The following is a 12,860-nucleotide window of genomic DNA, read 5'->3' on the forward strand; positions in this document are numbered from 1 at the left end:
AGTCAGAACCATGAGAATCCTAAAAGTGTCATAGCCTTAGAGCAAGAACCACCATGGCTGCTCCAGAGCAGAGTTAGTCTGAGCTCGGTGTGGCCTCTGGAAACCTGACCAGGTGGGACACACACACACACACACACACACACACACACACACACACACAACCAGGAGCCATCCAAGCCAGGAGCCAGAGATTTCTGAGAGAAGAAAAAAAATAAATTAGGTGCCTTTCTTGGGAAAGGAGGCAGCACCGCATGATTCAGGGAACCCTGGGGCTGAGTGGAGAGCCCCTTACTCCCAAAAGGTTCCAAGCTTAGGAAAGACCCTGAAGTCCCCACCAGGATAAAAGTAGGTCCATCCATCCCTGTTCAGTCTCCTCCGGCCCCACCCCGCGCTTCCTTGGAGAATTGCAAGGAGCAGATCCCCTCTTGCGCGCATGCCCACCAGTGGGTCTTCCCCAAGGCATTAGATCAAGTTGGCACAGCCGTGAGCACCCTGCAAGCTCCCCAAGTCTCCACTTCTGGGTTTCCCTTCGCGCCTTACTCACGTGTTCCTTTTGGAAATTTTCAACTTTTTTTTTTTTTTCAAAGTTAAGGAGAAAGGAATTTTTCCAGACCTCAAAGACGTTGGCTCAGCTGTACTGGAGATGGGAGTGGGGGATGGATACTAAGGAGCTGCTGTGAATGGGGGCAGGGGACAACAGGAGGCTCCAAGAGCTGGGGGCAGCCTCACCTCCACCCCACCCCGTGCCTTCTGAGCTGCCCACTCCTTCTAGACCTGGTATGTCTGTCGGCCATTGCCTGGGCCTTGGTTACCCTTTAACCACTTCATGATTCCTTTGTCTCCTTTCAGCCCAGCATAACAAACATACAGACTCAAAATTCTGCGGCCAGAGCAGAGATGGGAAGTGTGGAGGACTGGGATCGACGTTCCAGCTTGGAGGGAATCCATCGTCTCTCTGCTTGCGCCTTGGCTCATCTCTACCCCTTTCCGGCTACACCAGGAACAAACTGTGGAGCAAAAGAACTTTCTGGGCTCCACCTTTAAGGGAAGAGGCTACTCCCACAACAGGATCCACTGGATGGCCAAGCTTCTTGGAGTCCTCAGAGCCTGGGTCCAAGGCTTCTTGCTCAGACGCTACTTGGCCCCCACTTTCTCCACGTTGTCCTCTTCCTCCCACAGCATGTTGGCTTTCTGCCAAACCAGTTCTTTCCTGGCTCTAAACTTTTGTCGGGGGAGGGGGGGAGATGAAATCAGCACTTGGGGAGCTGGAAGGGGGGAAAACAGCTGCTTTTAACAAAATGGGATGGAGGAGGGAGGCCCAACATCTGGATCTGGGTGGAAAGGCTGAGTTCTGGTAGGGCTCACCGCTCACATACGCAGGGTCCTACAGGCACACAAGACACTCGCTAATGGCGCCCTGAACGGTATGAATTAGACTCAGGCATACTTGGAATATGAATTAACCTCCTTCGCCTTAGAGACAAGGGCACAAAACATTTCCCTTTCTTCTTTGCTCTCCCACATGCTTGGGACATGAGAGGATGATGGGAGTCTATGGCAATGTACCCCGAGGTGAAGTTCCTGGGCTTGGCCAGACTGTATGACATCTACAACAGATTACAAACCTAGTTGTCACTTTTCCCCCAGAGGAGTCAGAGAACTGGGTTTTTACGTGAAGAGCATCTGAGACTTAGATGTTGACAGCCAATCGGAAGCAGAAGACTCTGAGCAGTCCAAGCAGAAGACTCTGAGCAGTCCAAGCAGAAGACACTGAGCAGTCCGTCTAACCCTGGCCAAGCAGAGGATGGCGTGGAGTGAAGCAGGAACAGGGTCAGATGCTGAGGCCTTGCGTCCTGGGGGAGGGCTGATGGCAGAACTGGCCCAGGGCAGACTGTGTCACCACCCCATCCTTTTCCCTGGACCCTTCTTTGTCACTGTTCCTGCCTCCTCCCAGATCTGAAGCTCTCTGCTTCCTGCAGCGAGTGGCTGGGGCTCTTCCCAACACTGTTGGAGTCACCTTGTGTGATGGGACAGTATGTTGGTTAATTTGATTCACAATTTGATTGAATTAAGTAGCACCTGGGGGCTGGATCGGAGATGGCTCAGGCTCAGTGGTTAAGAGTGATCGTTGGTCTTGCAGTTCAGTACCCAGCACCCAGTTCAAGCAACTTACAGCCACCTGTAACTCCAGATCTAAGGGATCCAACAACATTCTCGACTCTACACCTGAACACACACCACACACACACACACCACACACACACACACACACACACACACACACACACACACACCTGGATAAAAATAAATTTTTAAAAAACTATAACTAAAAACACCCAACTGTAAACCAAAATAAACCCCTCCTGCCTAGTGCTGCTTCCGGGGAGATATTTGGTCACAGTAAAGAGAAGGGAACTAAGACAGTGACTTCACCTTCTCCTTCGTCGCCTGATATCTTACACCAACAGCTTCCGCAAGGGTTTGACCTTGTAGCTCCCTTGTAGAGGTGTCTCCCCCACCTCCTGAGACTTGCTGGATTTACCCTCCGGGGACTTTGCCTCAACTTCCTCTTAGCTTGGTCTCCTCCCTGCTCTGAACGCTTCCTTCATTTCCCCCTGAGAACACTCCCTTAATAAATCACAGGCGCACAAGGCCTCATTCCAGGAGCCATTCCAAAACCCAGCCAAGGTAGGGTCAACTCCTACTACAGCAGACAAAAAAAAAAGACACAATCACCAACCTCCGAGGACATAGGCGGTAAAAGGACTCATCTATTACAGGTTATTGTCTGAGGACCAACTTAGGATGCCTGGCTCCTTCCTTTGGGCCCCCTGCTCTCCTACCTGACCCCTATCTCTGCATAACAGCCCTCCATAAACTTGGAGCTGTTCACAAATATCTTCTCACTCTTCCTCAACTATTTGGCAGTCGTCATGTGTCTGACCCTGACCCAGACTCAGTAAACTCTAGACCACTTGTCCTGATGGCTGACACAGCTAAACTGAAGTCGTGTCGTAAGTGAAATTTTCATGCAACGTCACATTGAGTGGGTCCGAAAGGATCTGGTATCCGGGGACTAGGAACACAGATGCATTCTGGAGAGTAGAAGGCTTGGAACCTCGGAAGACCCAGGTGAAAATAAACTGGATCTACAGAGATGGACAGACAAGAGATTTGAAGGGAATGGGTACCATGGTCTGAGTCAAGTTTCTGATGCTTGTTAGCAAAAGCATCCTGACACTTGCCAAGATTCGCAGGCTGAAACTGTAGCCTTTAGACGTCCTTGGAAGCCCCAAGTCCAAGGGGGAAGCAGGGCCTGGTTCACTGTGGCTGGTGAGGCCTGAGAGCAGGTCCTGGTTCACTGTGGCTGGTGAGGCCTGAGAGCAGGGCCTGGTTCACTGTGGCTGGTGAGGCCTGAGAGCAGGGTCTGGTTCACTGAGGCTGGTGAGGCCTGAGAGGAGGGTCTGGTTCACTGAGGCTGGTGAGGCCTGAGGATAGGGCCTGGTTCACTGAGGCTGGTGAGGCCTGAGAGCAGGGCCTGGTTCACTGAGGCTGGTGAGGCCTGAGAACAGGGCCTGGTTCACTGAGGCTGGTGAGACCTGAGAGCAGGGCCTGGCTCACTGTGGCTGGTGAGGCCTGAGAGCAGGCCTGGTTCACTGAGGCTGGTGAGGCCTGAGAGCAAAGAGTAAGTGGAGAGAGGTGGGGTGACTCACATCAGCAAGGAAGGAAGCCTGTTGCCATAAAGAACTAGAAACTTCCCAACCTGGGCTACATGGAACAACTACCACAACAAAAGACCTGAAAGAGACAAACATGGGAGAAGCAGGTGCTATGCAAATGCAAATGACCTTTAAAGGGACAGGAGATCCTGACCCAGTGTTCTGGAGTGTGTGTCATTTTGTAGCTCATTCTTGGGAGTTCCGTTCTCTTTCTTAATTAACGGTCTCTTTCTAGTACCTACCCCACCCCCCAAGCTGGGGACCGAACCCAGGGCCTTGCGCTTGCTAGGCAAGCACTCTACCACTGAGCTAAATCCCCAATCCCTGTACCTACCTCTTCTCGTGTGATTTTTGTTGTTATTGTTGTTCCTTTTGCTTTGGCTTGGCCTTGTCTTGGGTCACAAGTTCCTTGAAATCCCAGTGGTTACACCCCACCCTGGACTCACATCTGCACCGTGACAATAAAGTGTGTCCACGGAGTCACATGCTTCTCCAGGAAAAGCAACCTTACCGTTAGTGTGAGTGTCCCTTGCTGATACCCCAGACTTTATCAGTCACCAATGTCATGGCATAATAGATCCACCATTCAGAGCTTCATCTCCCTCAAGGGCTTTCCTTCCAACCAAGCTGACTGGGCTGCACAGGGTGTGGGAAGCTATGGCTCAGATGAGTTGGACCTAATCTCTCTGGACAAAAAAATAAAAAAAAATCTAAATATCTTCTCTTTCTTTTTCTTTTCTCTGTTTCTTTCTTCATTTTTGTTTCTTCCTTCCTTTCTTTTTCCAATTTCTTTTTCTTATTTTTGAGACAGGTAACCCCAATACAGAGCTGAAGAATCCAGACTTGGAAACACTAACACGAGGCCTTGTACCACTTAGACTTAGAATGTCTAAGCCTCAGAAATCCAAACACACTGGGGTCTTCTGCCATTCCTGGCAGCCTTTACACCAAGAATTCATGTGGTAAACCAGAAAGTGATGAGTAAGAATGACCAACCCATCACACTTAGGTGTCCCCAGGGCAGGCTGAGGGAGCAAGGTTCAAATGCAGTATGTGATGGGGGAGGGGTGTGTCCCAAGAAGGAGTAGAGAACAGTAGGGAAGAGAGAGGCCACTGAAGCGTGGTTTATAGAGCTGGTCCTGCTGGGGTAGGGGAGAGCGGAGAGGATGCTGCAATTAAGGAAGAGAGGAGTGACACACTAGAGCTGCCCCTGGCAATCAGAAGGGAGCTGGACACTCAGCTGCCACCACCCCTCAGCCACTACTAAGAGGCCCCACTCTGTCTGCTTTCTGGGGTCTCAGGCTAGAGTCTTCTGGGGAGGCTGGGGAATGGGGGTGCTTTTTGTTTGCTTTTAGTCACAATTCCTGTGAACTTACATTGTGAGACTGGGCCAGCCTGTGCCGGGGACAGCTAAAAACTGGCCACATGCCTCACTGTGTGGGAAACCCTGCTCTTCCTGACTTCTTGGATCCCTCCGGTCCCTCTGAGCCTAAAAGTTCAAGGTCTTTTTGCACAAGTTCAGCTGTGATGGAAACCCTGAGAAAACACCCATGTAGTTAGAGACAAACTCGTTTGTCAGCCGGGGGCTGCAGCTGGTGGAAGCTTGAGAAATGAATTCTTTTGGCCTTAATTCAGCTGTTTGTGCTTCCGTGACACAAACTGAGTTCAACCCACATTTTCCTTAGAAAGAAATGGGGGGGGGGGGCATCAAGCATATTTTCGGAGGTTTAATTTCCTTCCAATGTCCTTAAGAAATCCCCTGAAGCTTATGCTGCCTCAACCCCAGCCCTGACAGTAGCATCAAAGATTTTTAAATTGAGACCCAGGGTGAGTTAGCTAAAGTAAATAAAACCCAGAGGAGGAGGGAAATTAAAAGACAGTATCAGGGAAACCAAGTATCCACCAAAAAGCAAAAATGAAGGAAGCTGGTTGGGGGAGGAGACCTGGAGAGGGAAGGATACCAAATTCCAAGAGTTTAAATGCAAGGAACGAAGGAATTAGCACTGACAGATTTAGCAAATAAAAATGGTCTGTGCCTGGTTCGATTTGTATTTTAAACAACGAATATTTTTTATTGTCTGCCATGCAATATTTCGGGCATTTTTGTCAACTATTTCATGCAACAAACTTATGGTAAAATGTAATTCATTGCCCGCCTTAAAGACAAATTTAACTGAGTGTCTTTAATCGGTTAAAAAAAATTACCGTCAGCTAGTTAAAACGCCCTTAACTAGATACCTTTGCATTAGACTGGTCAGCTTTGTTCCCTGGGGACTTGCTAGTCGTTTATACAGATGTCCCCTGCCTTTGTAGGTATGTTTGGCCTTATACAAGGATGAAACTGCTAGAGGAGGTCCGTGCATGGAGGTTAAGTGGAACTAGTATCCTTGAGCCTTCTATCACGGCAACCTGGCCACAGGAACAGCCCTGTTCAGCTAGAGGGATTCCAGAGCTGGCCCCTCCCTGCGGTGAGCTAAGGATTTAGGGATGACTACAGGAAGGTGGAGTAGCGGACAGAAGGGACTTTACACACACACACACACACACACACACACACACACACACACACACACACACACACACACACACACACACCCGAGATGCTCCTGTCTGGTCTCGCTTCCCTCTGCCCAAGCCCTTTCCTCCGTTCTGGCTCCCCACCTCTCGTCCCTCCAAATAAGGAAGCAGAGCTTTGAGACCGCCGGGCGAGGACGCCGGGTCTGGTCCCCGCCCCCAGGCTGAATCCAGCTGCCAGCGAGGCAGCTGCGTGTGTGAGGGGGGTGCGGGGTGGGGGGAAGGGCAGACCCCGCGGCAGGGGTCGCGATCTAACGCTTAGTCTCGGGCTCAGCAAGGGCCCTGGGCGCTTCCGAGGCACCTGCGGGACAACCACGTCAAGGTCGAGGTGAGATCCCGGCTCTCAGGCTGCGCCGAACGTTTCGCTCTTCACTCAGCGGGGCTGCAAAGGCGGAAGATGACGTGGCGAATCGAGGAAGCGCCACATCTCGGATCCAGACCTTCCACTCCCAGGAACTGACCCAAAGGAAATAATCCAGTCCAAGAAAGAGAGAATATCCGGGAATAAAGCAACTCGTGGGAAATGGTTTCACGAGCCTCTGCACATCAGTGCTATGGAATGCTCTTTTATTTCGTGCAACGTTTAGGTGATCGCTTGGTATCAGGACCCTGTCAGCATCTGGGGGCACAGAGGGTAGAACCAGATCTCCTTTCCTCCGAGGGTTTACAGGGGAAACAAAGTGGACTTTAGAACCAGGGTGCAGTGGATCTGAGCACCCGTGTGTGTCCTCATTTCTAAAACGCACACACTTCATAGAGAAGCGATGAGGATCCCGGCGGGAAGGTTACACGGAGTATCTGCCACTAGGTTAAAAAAAAAAAAAAAAAAGGTCTAAACACCTACCAGCAATCCTGAGGTGCCATGATAAAAGAATGAATGAGTGACTAAGTATACATAGAACTGTGAATGCTGTAGCTGAAGCTGCGTATGCTTGAAAACATGGGGTGGGGGTAATTATGCCTGGGTGGGGGTGGCACCAAGGAAGCCCCGAGGTAACTCAAGCTGGGTCTTGAAGGATGTGTAGAAGTTTTCTGGGTAGACAAGAAATGAAAAGGTGTTGCGGGTAAAGCAAGCCTAGGGCCTAGAGGGAGGGACGAAAGAGCAGGGAGATTCCAAAAGCTACTTCTAAGTTTCTTGTTGGGAAGGAACACATTTCCAGCTGCACATTTTTTGTTCTGCCTCAGCTGCACAAGCGCCAGACCAGGCCCTCACCGCTTGAGGGTGATTCTCCTCCCCTAGGACTTGGCTCCGCCCATCAAAGAAATGCCTCTAGGCTCCTCTGTGTATCAGGGAGAGGTTCCCATTCTGTGATCTCAATTCCTGGATGCCCCAAGGCATGGAGGGGAATGTGCTGGGTTGTTTTCTTCCTTTTCCCATGATTCTTGGCAGCTGTGCAAACCTACCTCAGAGCTCTTTGAATAGAGAGTTTGGGAAGAAGAGGGACCCAAATCCAAGTGAAAGACCCCTGTGTTCTTGAAAGAAGGGGTGTGGTGGCAATATAATCACAACAGTCAATAAACGTGATTGCATATCAAGCATTGAACATAAACCATCTCCATTAATTAACTGTCCTTATCCCCTATTTATAGATGTTACAATCAGGTCTGTTTGTTTGGTTTTGTTTTGTTGTTATTGTTGTTGTTTTTCTTTTTTCTTTCTTTGTGTGTGCGTGGGGGGGGGGGGTGTGCGCGCGCACTATAATAGAAGCCAGGGCCTTGTACATTCTAGGCAGATGCTCTAACACTGATCTATAACAACCCCAAATATGGTTCACGGTCACCCGGATAGTTTAGATTAAGATGAGCTGCCTCCCTTGCTCCAGAGACCACCACCTTACTCCTGGGCCGTGCTATCACAAAACAGAAAAGAGACTATTGGGGTGAAAGGAAGAAGGCAAGGTTTATGAAATTCTTGATTTAACTGGTAAAACCGTCACAAGCTCGTAAGGGGCCATAGTTGCAAATCATGGTGCTGTGAGAAGTCACGTAAGCCCCCGCCCGAGGCAGCCTTGCTTGTCAGTTTCTATATTGCATAGGGCTTTAGCACAAAACCACAACCGCCCCTTGCAAAGAACTTAGTGAGGGGGAACTGGTTGTTGAGCTTTGAACTGTTGAGAAGCTGAAGTGCGAATGTGATATCTGGAGGTCACTGTTAGCACAGCCATGCCTGGACAGGAGAGGACAACGGAAGGTAGGTGTACCTGAGTCAATGATCTGAAGTCACCAGCAAGAACCAGAGCCACAGCTCTCCACTCATGACCAACCCTACCTGGCAGCCAAAGCCATGGGAGCCCTCTGCAATACAGAACAGAAAGCAGAAAGTGGCAGTGGAGGGGGGGGGGGATGTGGCCAAGGCACAAAAGTAGACAGAAAAAGGACAGCCACCAATCGCACCCAGACAACGGCCCTTGAAAATGGTTGGTTTTATCCCGTTTTGGAGACAAGGACACGGGTGCTTAGACTGGATGGTGGGGTCAGCAAAGCGAAGCAAGTCTCAGGTGTAGACCCAGCTCTACATGTCTGTCTCCACAGTTCGGGCGAGACTAAAAGGACTCGAGAACACCAGGAAAAAGGAGAAAAGAGGGGCTGGAGAGATGGCTCAGCGGTTAAGAGCACCCGACTGCTCTTCCAGAGGTCATGAGTTCAATTCCCAGCAACCACATGGTGGCTCACAACCATCTGTAAAGAGATCTGATGCCCTCTTCTGGTACATCTGAAGACAGCTACAGTGTACTTATATATAATAAATAAATAAATCTTTAAAAAAAAAAAAAAAGGAGAAAAGAAATCCTTGAAATTCTGAAGTCTTGATCACAGGGTCAAGGAGGATCAGGGCCTGTGGGATGACAGTGTTTGTGTTGCTGTCTCTTTTGACTCTCAAGTCACAGCAGTACAGAAAGGAAAATTCTATTAAGCAATCAGCCAGGACTCTTGCTTTGGAGACGAAGGGTAATTTTTATCTTCTTTGTGCCTGTAGACTCTCAGGTTTTTGTTTGTTTGTTTGGTTGGTTGGTTGTTTGGTTGGTTGGTTGGTTGTTTTTGTTTTCTTTTGTTTTGTTTGTTTTTCCAAGGAACATACATTGCTTAGTTGGTCATCTTTAGACAATAACAAACTCACAGTGGGCCCCAAATGAAGAATCAGCAGAAAGATGCTGACAGTAGGCTGTACCTACCAACACAGATGGCTTATCACTGTGTTATTAGCACCTGCTCCCTGGAAAAAGAGAAAAACCAGGTCTGCCGCAATGCCAGGGTCTGGGCTATTCTTCACCAATTCACACATATATGTGTGTAAACATATGCTTGCAATCACATACATAAACAAGTGTCTATGCTTTTACAAGTCAACCCTTAGTGCATTTGTGTATATATTCACAAAAACATACAGAAGCACATTGTCATGTATATAAACCCATATATGCACACGTGTTCTCACCTATATACACAAGATGTACACTGTTACCATTATAAATGTCACACACAAAAACATGCCCTATTTCACTGTTTAAATGAGTGGTGGAGATGGGAGTGCTTTCAGGGTAGACTGCTTGCTTAGCTTATGTGAACCTTGGATTCCGTTCTCAGAAGCACAACCAACCAATCACTCACCAATAAACAGATGATAGATAGATAGATAGATAGATAGATAGATAGATAGATAGATAGATAGGCAGATAGACAGACAGACAGATATATAGATGTTAGATAGGGCAAAGCTTTCCTGACTTAACCACCTCACAAGGAGTTGTCTGCCTCCTCCCTGGATGCTTCCCAAGGATTGGGAGCCTTCTATGGAACCCAGAACACGTTCTGAAGATGCAACTCCAGAATAGGCTCCCAAGAGAACTTCTCTCTGTCCCTATGGGCTGGGAGGCCCTCCTGTCCCCTCGATTAGCAAATGTTCGCAGTACTAGGAACCCAGCGTCTAAAAGGGTTGCCCAGAGCTTCTTACTCTGAAACTACAAGCTCTCCTAGTGCCCAGCGCTGGGAGTAGCTTCAATTTTCCCAGACTCTGGAAGAAACCCAATAAGATCTGGGGTGTTTGGATCAAGTCCTTGTTCCTCACTAAGCCTTGGTTTCCTCTCTGTGGTAGGATGAACCTCTCAGCTCTAACCAGGGGCTTGTATACAGCATGCAGTAGGAGCCTCCTGATCCTAGACACAGCTGGGGAGAAATTTGACTCCAAGGATGGCACGCTTCCAAAATTCTTGGCCACCATTATTTATTACCAGGCTTCCATAGGCATTGCCACTATAAATACATCCATAGCTTCCTCCACCAGAGAGCCCAGATGGTCAAAGGACAAAAGGAACTCTCACACATGTGCATGCACCCCCCACCCTCCAGGTTAGCTACAGGCCAGTGGTTTGCCAAAAACATCTGCCTCGCATGAATTTCCATACTGCGCAATGGAGAGTACAGAGTGGGGGCAGACAGCTGTGAACTGGGGGCCTCAGGAGTGGTCTCGAACAGGAAGGGACTGGTAGGCACCCTGCCTGCAGGTACAGAAACAGGATTTCATGAGTGGACCGGGCAAACCACAGATAGGTCCATGACTTTCGAGCACTAAGCATGCGGACCGATTTAAGATGAACTAGGCAATCCCCAAGGAGGGAGAAGGATGTTCCAGCAGGCAGTGATGTCCTTAGGGGGTTAATTATTAAAAGCAATAACTTTTCCATATAACAGAACGGGTGGGCATAGGAAAGCATCATGGAATGACCTGCATATGACATTTCTTAGACGACCTCTGATGTTCTTGAGGATAGGTCTGCAGTGACTCCAGGTAGCCCAGGTAAGGAAAGTCCTGCCCCAGCTTGAAGCCCTGCAGAGTCCCCATTCCTCCTCTCTCCATCAAGTAAGGAGCTGACCAGCCAAGGACACATCCATCTAGGTGATTTCATAAAATATTCTAGAAGGTGCCTTGCAGGTCCAGTAGCTATTACAAACAGTCCCAAAGGGTGGCCACCTAGCTGCTGTCTGCAAGCCAATCATAACTGAGCTGCCTCAGCATGAGATAGAACTGGACACGGGAGTAAAGTGGAGGTCAAAGGCAATGCCTTCCTGCTGGACCAGGAGCCCATCCAGTGATTTCTGCATAGATCAGCCATCAAGGAAAACCGGCACAAATAAACCCACATCGTATCTCGGCAGTGGTAAGATAAGCAAGGATGCTTGGAGTAAGCGACTAGCAGCCTTTCTCTGCCTCACTTTGAAGTTAGGAAAAGGACAGAGGGAAGCTCACTCTACAGAGTCCTCGGGGAACCTCGCCTGAGCGGGAGACCTCGCTTGAGCAGCAGGGATTGCTGCGGGAGCACAGCATTCAGCATTCGCATCTTGAACTTGACCAGCAGACTCCATTGTTTAACTGCCTATACATGTTTTCTTTGGTCGATCATTGAGGTCAGAGCCAGTTCTACTGGACTGCCTCACTCCTACGTAAGTGGCCCTCGTTGGCACTGGGGACTGCTAGACACAGAATGTGTAAGGAGCCAGAAGCTCAAGGAAATGAATGACCTTCTCAGCTTTGTGCTCTTAGCTGCATGTTTGGTTTACTCCCAAGTCTGCTCTGGTCTGGTCTGGCCTCAGCTGAAGCCTCTGGAGGCACCACCAGCTTGGCTGGGGTCTGGCCGGTCTGAGATAGGCTCTGATACGAGGTTCCTTGCTTCCCCGTCTGTCTCCAGCAGGCTGGCTGAGGCAGGTTCCATGGAAAACTGTTGGGCCTCTTGGACCATAGGCTTGCCTCTGTCACCTTCTGTTAGTCAAACCATAAGAGAAGTAGGACATAGACTTCATCTGTCCCTCGGAAGAAGGGTTGTGTTTGAATTATGAGCTGGGGTGGTGGTACACACCTGAAGGCTATACTAGTGAAGCTAAGGAGGGAGGATCATGGGTTCAGGGCTGGCCTGTGCTACAATAGAAACCTTGTCGGAAAAAGAGAAAGGAGGGAGGGAGGGAGGGAGGGAGGGAGGGAGGGAGGGAGGGAGGGAGGGAAAGAGCAAGTGAGTGCGCAGGCTTGTAAAGGGGTTTGAAAATAGGTATAAGCATTGTTGCTACCAATCTACCAGAGACTTTATGGGCATTTGCCCTCTAGGGAAGATTCAACTGTAAATTGCCATGGAAAAAGTCTCCTGAAATTTCATCTGTAAAATTGTGGCCATCAAAGTTACATGGTGAGTACATTCAGATGCATTCAGCCCTTGGCATCTGAGAGGCATTGGTTACAGGACCTCCTGCAAGACATCCGAATGCAGGGATGCTCTTACGTAAATGATAATGGTGCACTTGCCCTTGCTGTTGAACACGGCCTACAAACCAGAATTGAATCCCTAGAGTCCACATCCTCTGACAGCCTCTGACACTTATGCTATGTCACCTGCATGAGTACACACACACACACACACACACACACACACACACACACACACTGTTAAAACGGTGAAGTCCTTGTATATACTCCACATGCATGCTCCATATTTTAAACCATCTCCAGATGACTCATATCACCTAGTCCAATGTCAGTGCTATGAAAATAGTTGCTAAACCGTACTGTTTGGAGGGAAATGA

At 49.1% G+C, this 12,860-nt stretch overlaps 1 long non-coding RNA gene across 1 annotated transcript; it reads right to left on the bottom strand.

The window, feature by feature from the left end:
* Positions 1 to 2,751: 2,751 nt before the first annotated feature.
* LOC102550304 (uncharacterized) lies at positions 2,752 to 6,685 on the bottom strand. The gene is made up of 3 exons (XR_015683849.1): positions 6,381 to 6,685; positions 4,054 to 4,405; positions 2,752 to 3,672 (listed from the first exon to the last, which is right to left on the bottom strand). It is a non-coding gene; the product is annotated as an uncharacterized LOC102550304 (long non-coding RNA).
* Positions 6,686 to 12,860: the final 6,175 nt, after the last annotated feature.

The sequence above is a fragment of the Rattus norvegicus genome, chromosome 3, assembly GCF_021556685.1.
Source record: "Rattus norvegicus strain SHRSP/BbbUtx chromosome 3, alternate assembly SHRSP_T2T, whole genome shotgun sequence".
Classification (NCBI taxonomy): Eukaryota; Metazoa; Chordata; class Mammalia; order Rodentia; family Muridae; genus Rattus; species Rattus norvegicus.